Here is a 9,487-nt window from a genome sequence, read left to right on the forward strand (position 1 = left end):
TAATATAGAGGGAGCAATAAGAATGTCTTCAATCCTCGAAATGACAATTTATTTATTTATGACAGTTTGAAGGCATAAAACATCCTCAAATGAAATGTTTCCTATTCACAATAATAGAAGGCACTATAACAGTCTCAAAACACATTGTAGAATATTCTGAATATTCGCAAACCTACATTCTCAATACCACATCCAGTTTTTTCAATCACAGACTAATTCTGCACCTTCAGACTATTCCTGGCGAAAAAGTGCATGAAATTTCTAGTGGAAATTATCGCACACGTTTGAGTGGAGGTGTTCTAGAATGTACCCCACTTGCCCCGAGCTGTCTCTGTAGCAAGAATCTCTAAAACACCTTACAATCAATAACCTCAATAACCTCAATAACCTCAAATAACCTCGGCACAACATCACGACCTCACCGACCTCCGAGAAGAGGAAAAAATTTCTAGAGAGAAAAAAGTCAGCAATTGGAGGCACATAACACTGGCGTCCTGTAAAGCTTGACTTCTTCGTCTTGTCAGCCCCTCCAAAAAACAAAAAAAAAATTGTGGTTTCAAGGAAGGGTCTGGAGAAAGAAAGGTTGAAATTAAAATGTATTCAGGATATTGTGGAAAAAGAGATTTTTAACACGAGGGCGGTTGTCGTGGTCTGATTATGTGAAGCAGCTTTTTATTCTTTCAGTTGTCGGAAATGAAATACTTAACATAACAGTTGATGATGGTGTTATTTTTTTTCTCCAGGTGTTATTTCTGTCTCCAGGTGTTCACTAAAATGGACACGTCTGGCTTATCGTCTGTTCGCGGCTCCATTAGACGAGGGCGATAAGATGGGCGTCTGTTCCCCCAACTTGACAACCCTCGTCCGACTGGCATCAAAATACTGAAAAATATACAGACAATCTCCTGCCTCCAGCATCTAGTGGCACACATCTCTCGGTGCCGTGCCAAAGCTGCGCCTCCGGCTGTCCTACAAGATTGAATGCAAGATGGTCTTCTTCTTGGCCTGACCAGCTAGCCAGAAACCACAGCAAAAAAATGTGTAGCCTTTCTTAAAGCTTGTAAATGTGAGAAAGTTGGGGGAAAATTGGGACAGTGCTTGAAGCTGTTTATTGCTTTTTTTGAAAGTTTATTGCTTGGGTGAAAGCGGTGTGATTGGGGCTGCGTGCGATCATTTTCTTTTGGTTTTGTTTAGTTTTTTTCGCTGAAATAACTCCACTCAGTCTCTCATGTAAGCACTCACTCACCATTCAAGCAATAAGCTATGTAGCCAATCAACACATAGGTATACCTACCAAAAAGATATATTGAAACCTATAATGCAGAATAAGTAGTTACAATTGTTGCAGTCTTTTAGTCACCTTGTCTGTGTAAGGGAGGAGAGAGGCGGTGTGAGAATGGCACTAACAACTGTTGTCACATTATAGACAGGACATAGTTCCCATAATTCTCACTGTACCACTGACTTTGCCAGGCTTACCAAGAACTGCCTGTTGGCACGACAGACCTACAAACATGTCGCTGGATGGTCTTTGAACCTTTGACCTTCTGGCTGTCGCGAAGGCGGAGAGTGGTGCGGCTAACTGCTGCTCCTCACGCACTGGACACTTTTCTGATTAAAGAAAAACATAGCAAACTTTCTGAACTTTCTCATTGAATGATCGGACAGAGATGCCGGAAAAAATGATCGATGGTTGGCGGAGATTGCAATAATTTCACACTGGCCAAACCCTATCACTACATCTGGACTCCTAAGACGCACGGGCCAGCAGCGGGTCGATGGTGAAAGGTCAAAGGTTGACCACTTAAATTCGTGGCTATGAGGCTCGCTGACAGCGTCCAAGTCCTTCCCTTCCATCTGCGGACCAATCAACTGCCGAATGCTAAATATCCGCTTAGGGGTCCTGGGATGGAAAGTGAAAATGTCTGAAAACAAAACTCTTGCGACACAGCCAGGGGTCACATGCAAGTCACGTGATCTTCTATCACTATCGTCTTCTAATGTTTGAAGCCACACACACCTGGAAAACATGGAACAAAGAGACTGAGCCAAAGTTACGAGACTATTCTAAATATTTTTTCGAACGAACAAATAATATTTTCTCTCTTTCTTTCTTCGTTCCTTTATTCATTCTTTGTGCTTTTCTGGATGACGTGTGGATGCGAGGGTGCATGTCGTTTCCTTTCTTTAAGTTTTATTTGCGGTTGATCTAATTTTAGCAAGATAATCAAAAGCCGACCTTCTTCAATGCTTTTAACTTTTAATTAAAAGGTATCTTCAAACATTTAAGCACACCTATTCCTCAGACCTACAAGAGGACACTGAGTTTGACACCGGCATTGACAGAAGTCTAACCCAATATTAATAAATATTTGCAACATCAAAAGCCTCTGCTACTGAGCCCTGCTTATCGTGTGGATTTTTTTTTTCAAAATTCGGGTTTTTAACAAAATTGGAGTTTCCTTTTTGCAAGGTCTACGTGAACAAGTATGCGAGATAAAGAATTACAAACCTTTGGCAAGGGCACACAATCAAAAACTCAAAAAATAAAAACATCCAGGAAATGCTGAGTTTGTGCTCTCCCTTTTGAACTCTTTTTCGGCCAAAAGGAAAGAAAAACGAATGCGAGATGGGGAATAAATAGCTCGCTTCCTACGTCTGCCGCAGGAGATAATTTAATCCTTTCCTAACCACCACTACAACACTCTGTAAGATATTTGTGTTACTTTCTCCTTGTTTCTTTTAGACTACACAAGCGATTGCATATTTAGGTTTAAAGGAAAACTGCAGTCAACTAGCAAGTTGGGCTTAAATGGGAGGACAATGAGAAAAATGGTTAAGGGTAGAAATTTCGGATTTCAAAAGAACCGATTACTGTAACGGGTGTATCCATTAAGATCTGAGGAAATAATATCGGGCACTGAGTTTTACCCAGTCAGTAGACCAAAAAAAAATGTTGCAGCCCACTAGTCCTTTAAACTCGCGAGAACGTCCCTACACATCATGATGTTTCTGCCACCCGACAAAGAGGTGGAGCTAAGGGCAGATACAACAAACTATAACAGAAGTAAACACCCGCAAGGCCTGCAGGAAAATAAACAAGTCTTGAGGCAAGTTACAAACAAGCCGCCAAGCTACAAAAGCAGCAGACACTGAGGTTGCCCTCGCCACAAAACTGAGTGCTAACAGATCTCATGTCTTGTAGTTGCGACTAGAAAGTGTTCAGAAACCTTTCAGCTCTCCCTCCCGCTCCTAATATTGTATAGGAGGTCTTAGGCTCTAACAACAGTATTGGCATTGAGAACCACTCCTTGACAGCACGTGCATCCATCTAAAGGTAAGAGTGGAGCTGAATACCGTCTTGTAGCTGCCAAGACAACGACTTCCACATTGTTGTCCTCTCTGTGCTGGCTTCCGTCATACAGAGAAGACATCGGGAAAGAGAAAGGAACGAGCAGCCATTGATCTCCGATGGCGGTCCCTTGCTGGCTTAATGGTTGATTAAGGTGGGTGGCCGCCGAGTAGACTGTATTTGCAAACAAAAGAGTCTGCAACAGGCACAGCAGGAATATGCACATGTTGATGGAAGAATCTGAAAGTCTTGTGAACGACAAAGAAGGTCGACATTTTTTTTAGAAGAATAGTCGATCGATTTGGAAGAGCTAGGGATGGCGGTCTCTGTGATCAAGGTGTAAATGGAAGAACGGAAGAAGCTAGTTGCCTTCTTCTTCGTGGTTTTCTTGAATCGTGAGAATAAATAACAAAAATAAATACAATCAAGTCTGCGTACACGTACACACATGGAGCATCAGCAGGGACTACATTCATGAAGTGAAGGTAAGTCGTCGTCACAGGTAAATCAAGGACAAGGGTCTTGTCTCCCTGGTGTCAAAGTGGTCAAAACTGTTCGTATGCTGTTTTATTTCTGAAACCGTAGTTATAAATCAGTTTCATATAAATGCAATAAAGTAAAGTAATGTATAGCAGTATCCGTCGGGTAATTAGAGAAATAAGATGTTCCCTCACTCCATTTTGCCCACAGGTGAGGACTTACCCTCACTTCATGCACACGGCCATCACAAATCCTCCATTTACCACCTTCAGTATCGCACCCCCGCACTCACGAACATCACAAATTGAAAAAAGTGTCGCCACGATATAGACGATTTTATTAACTCCCAAATGTTAATCTACTTTCAGTCAGGTTGAATTATGGTTTTTAAATTTTCCACAATGTAATTTCGAAATTCCTTGCACTCAAAAAAGATCTGGGTTAATTTGTTTTTATCTTGTTAATCATTTCATTTTAGATATAGGCGTTTGAAAGATAACTTTCAGTTTTGAAAGAAGGTCAGTACACACACACTGAAAAATAATCAAATTACAAAGAACGAAGCTCAAGGCTGTAATCATCGCCATCATCATCGTCGTCGTCGTCTTTAATTGGCGCCTTTCTCCAGCATCAGCCGGATTCAAAGCACTTGACATACACACAGGCGCGTGAGCAGACCCTTTAAGGGCAGGGATCACCTGCAGGTAAATACAAACATGCAAACACACTGCACAGCAAAACATAAATAAAGCTTATTGATATCTCTCTTTACCTACCATCAAAGACAGGTTCAAGGCTCTCCCACAAGAAAAGAAAACCATGCAGACATAACAATAACCATCGGACCCTGGTGAGTGCCCCTGTAATGTAGTCACTCATGTGAAGAAGGTGAATGCCATCAGCACAGATGCTGTCCACAATTTCATGGAGTCTTTGATAAAAAGTTCTTCTTGGAAAAGTAGCTGAAAGTTGTTAGACTTGATCATGGAAGGTCGAATGACAATCCCCGGAGCTGCTGTCCACCCTTGCATCGACAACCACGTGCGCTTGTGAAAACTCAACCGAGCGGAGCAAAGACGACAAGGACAGAGAACAAAAAATAAAACAAGAAAAACAACAAAGACCAAAAGGTCACACATTAAAAAAAATAGTAAAATAAAAAAATAGGAAGAAAAAAGATGAAGGAGAAAGAGAAAGCGAACTCCTGGCGGATGCCAGCATTGATCTCTGGAGTGACTGTCAGCGAGTTCCTGTAGATGGCGCCTGAGTGTTGTTGGAGAGATCTTCTCACTCATCCTCCAGCCTTTGGTGTGGCCGGTCCTCACAGCACTCCACCGACGACAGCAACATCAAGCTTATCAACACGTCCTGGACCACTTGTACCAACAACCTCCTTCTCTGAAACATACACTCCACACTCTCTTCCCTCCAGACTTGACAGGCTTGGCCACTCACTGCAGTGCAGGGCTGAAGGCGAAGAACTATTCCTCCTACATCCACAAAACCATGACTTTTCATTTGTGACTGATAACGGATTTCATTAGGCCAAAGAATTTTTGTTAATCTGGTATAACTTTGTTTAAAAGTATGATTTTAATATTTATTTTCTTTTCAAAATTTCATTTTCCTCTCCAGACCTTTTAACAAGCCATAGAAACTGTTTCTTTCTGTGATGTACGAGTCTTTGATGATCCTTCCAGAACAAAATCAACTTCGACTTTTAGCTGCTCATCAAAAACTAATACTTTGGATATATGAAGTGTAGAAAATGTGATTTAGGCAATGCTTCAAATCAATATATTGCCGCAGTTTGTATGCGTGTCTGGGGATTTCTTTTCCTTTGACCTTTTGTTGTCGTAAAATAACGGGATCCGTTTACTGCAAGCGTTTGGCTTTGTGCAGACAGACGACGACAGGCCTGGGACAAAGGCAATTTACATGTGATTGAAACCTTTTCTCCTGTCGTTTTTCATATAGTCAAGATCTATTCCCCCATCGCCGCAGTTCCCCAGTAGCTGCACCAGCAGGGGGCGTTAGTCTCTGTCCAGTTCTTGTCTGTCCTCCGAGGGCACTGTCGCCGTCCGTTCTTGTTACGTGTGACTGATGCAGTCCTTAGCCCAGGGCCCAGCTGCTCCAGTGAGGCGTACATCTTAAGATCGTGATTATGCTCATGTCCTTAAAAACATATCTACACCACTATTAAAGTTTCAAATGACATTTTTGCTGCTAGATGATACTAAAGTATACAAAGGTTCCAATGTTAGTGAAATTGAAAATGTAAATTTTAGTAATTCATTTATTAGTTATGTTCCTTGTCTATTTGTTATATGTATTTAGCTAAATATCTGACAATTTATTTATTTGTTTATTTATATCAAAATAGAAATCAGTTTAAGCTGCTGTTAACTTGCAGGCTAGAGGCCACATCGGTTTCTTTCTTATCTTGTAGACAAACTTTAGTTATCACTAGATCATCAACAGTTATTTGCTTACACATTTTACTGCATTATTTATACTTTCTTTTCGGTTACCTGAGCAAAAACCAGAAAGCTGTCTGAACTGAAGGAGAAAGTAGTAGAAATGTGCTTTACAGCAATACTATGCTTTGTCAGATATATATATATAGGATGTGTTTAAATAGTTTATATGCGAAGTATAGTATTTGCGAATAGCAGCAAACACTTTCATCTTGTCCTGTTGCTATGCAAGCGACCGCTAGAGACAAGGGAGCTGGTACCTTAGTGGAGTTTATATTCTCACAATTGGACAACCGTCGAGAAAAGTCGTGTTGTCAGAAACACCTGACGTCTTTCATAGGAAAAAAAACCTTTCACAGAAAAGAATATACATACAGTAACCTGATCTCTTTTATCTTGAACAGTAGTGATTTCTTCCCCCAGCCACTCTCACGCCCGCTCCCTCTCTCTCTGTCACTCACTCACGTATGGACGAACACGCCAACAATCACACATACACACAGACACACACACATACACACAGACAATGATACAACTAGTAAGAAAGAGACAGGCATTACTATGAAAGCATTATCTAAATTATCTATAATGCTGGCATGAATAACTCATTATGAACACCGCATGATAATAATAGTTCTGGAAGGCGTTTTGAAAGCAGCAAGTCTCTCCCACCGTGTGAGCAAACATTGTAGTTTTCAAGTTTACAGAAGGCACGGGAAACAAAGACAATATGTAACAACACGTACGTCCAGGAGCGTTGCCTAGCGACGTGTTGACACAGGGTCCTCAAGGACAGATTTGTTTCGTCGCTAAATTCATTCACTTACTCGGTGGTTGAAACTGAACCGGACTTTCTATGCATGTACGTGCATGTATGGGTAAATACAGATATATAAATATACATAGCAGTGACACGTGAGAGAGAGAGAGACCTCGTGTGTGTGTGAGAGAGAGAGAGGAGGGGAGTTCAAGTTCAAATTCAGAAGAAGAGAGAATCAGTTTTTCGTAGTCTCTGGATCGATTCCCCAACTCTTCGTGAGATTGTGTATGTCTGTGTGTACGTGTGTCTGTGTGTCTGTGACCTACACACCTGTAATTTACCTGCAGACGACCAGTGATGAAGCACCTGTTGTGGCTATCTCCCACATACCAGGTGTCTCACAGACTGCTCCATTTACTCGTCGTGAACTTGCCGGGACCCCCACTGACTCCCCCACATGCACACACATGCACACACCACATGTACACACTATAGTCCTGCTCCGTATGTGTGTGGGATCGAGGACAGTAAAAAAAAAAGTTTCTTTAATCACCGTTTATGAAATATTAGACCTCTGCACAACAAAACAATAACAACACTGATATTATTTTTCTCTTCTCGCAAACAATTACTTTCTGAAAGACACAGTTCTGTTTGTCATAAGTACTCCAGAAGGCGACTGTCACACCTACAACCTCCATCCCTAATCTCTGCACGCATGGCCGGCTTTGCCCCTCGTGACATCATTTCCAGGACGTCTAGAAGCTCGGGTTTGCGATGACCCCGCCGACACGACCGCTGACGTTAGAGGCTAGAGGTCAGAGGTCAGAAACCTATGTCTCCAGACAGAAGTTCGGTTCGAAATTTCGTCGGAGCAATCAATGGTGAAAGGTTTTCAAAGGAACCGTTTGGCCGCAGCTTGCGTCTGCGATATAAGCGTTGAAAGTCATCAGAGATTGCCACCGAGAGACCGAGGGTCTGCTGTCCTCCCCACCACCACCTCCCCAACTTCCGGTCTGGAAAACGAGAACATCTTGAGATCGCGAGAGGCAGGCCTTTCGTCTTTTATTGCTCTGGTGTGCACACTCGGCAGTGCTGGCGTACCTAAGACCAAAAGCTTGTCGTCTTGCTGCCTGCGACAGGCAAACGGTGCCGTCTGGTCACGTGACTGGAATCAGTTCGAACGACCTCCTCGTTGTTGACAGCTCGATTGTGACCGGCAAGGTGCAGTCAGTGAAATATGGGCGCCAAAGCACATTTTCGTGTACCCCACATCGGATGTCTCCACTTTTTTTTTTTTAGCATGAAATTCAGCAGCTGTGCCCAAAGTGTCCGGATAGTTCACTCCACAGCTGTGCCCAAAGTGTCTGGATAGCTTACTCCACAGCTGTGCCCAAAGTGTCTGGATAGCTTACTCCACAGCTGTGCCCAAAGTGTCTGGATAGCTTACTCCACAGCTGTGCCCAAAGTGTCTGGATAGCTTACTCCACAGCTGTGCCCAAAGTGTCTGGATAGCTTACTCCACAGCTGTGCCCAAAGTGTCTGGATAGCTTACTCCACAGCTGTGCCCAAAGTGTCTGGATAGCTTACTCCACAGCTGTGCCCAAAGTGTCTGGATAGTTCACAAGAAATACTCAGCAACAGGCAGCAGGTAGACAATTTGTTACTTTGGACTAAAAGGCTTCGTGATAGAAGCAAGTGACAGAATTATCCGAGTGTCTTTGACGAAAAATTTATCCAACGACTGATGTTTACAGGAAACCAAGGAAGATGTTCGTGTGATAATAACACAATAACGCCTACAAATATTCGTGCACACCTGCGCATGCAAACCTACACTCATTCAAACAAAATAAGGGAATGTCATGAGAATTGGAAAGGAAAGGATGCAATTTCAGGTGTGTTATGAAAATAGAACAAAATAGTTTTTGGTGAAGATGATGTGACAGTTGGCTCCAGGTGAGTCGTTGTGGGGAAGGGGAGGATTGGTGCGGAGCCAGGAACTAAGGTTATACGGCAAAGCAGCCATCACTATAAACATATACCCCATGCAGATAAAGAACAGTCAGCCCAAGACGAGATCTGAACTCAGGACAGTCAATCCCCACTGTGCTGATGACAGGTGCTAACCCTTGCTCGGCCGCCGGACTCCAGGTGAATGGACGAGAGACAGAAAATAGAGCGCGAACTAACTGTACCAACTCTGGTCGAGGATTGCAGAGCTTGAGGGTATCAGAAAAGATATGGTGAGCTGGTTAGGTGGGGGCAGAGGTCATAGAAACATTTATGTGTCCCCTCGAGGACAGGGAGTTGTAGTCGCCTGCTGTAAACGATGAAACGACCGTAGAGCAGAAGCCAGGGTGAGTGTCACAACGTCTCGCCTATTGTATTCATCCTCCTTATTATTATTATTGTTGG

General features: G+C 42.8%; 1 protein-coding gene across 2 annotated transcripts in view; it reads left to right on the top strand.

Annotated features, from left to right (window-relative positions):
• The window catches only part of LOC112564290 (octopamine receptor beta-2R-like), a 40,427-nt gene extending 38,344 nt beyond the window's left edge, over nucleotides 1-2,083 (top strand). Inside the window, exon 2 of one of the 2 annotated variants that reach the window (XM_025238997.1) lies at nucleotides 744-2,083. The gene's annotated coding sequence lies outside the window, so the exon portion shown is untranslated. The remainder of the gene's footprint in view (nucleotides 1-743) is intronic. The other variant, XM_025238998.1, reaches the window with a different exon arrangement.
• The last annotated feature ends 7,404 nt before the right edge of the window (nucleotides 2,084-9,487 follow it).

The sequence above is a fragment of the Pomacea canaliculata genome, linkage group LG5 (assembly GCF_003073045.1).
Source record: "Pomacea canaliculata isolate SZHN2017 linkage group LG5, ASM307304v1, whole genome shotgun sequence".
Lineage (NCBI taxonomy): Eukaryota > Metazoa > Mollusca > Gastropoda > Architaenioglossa > Ampullariidae > Pomacea > Pomacea canaliculata.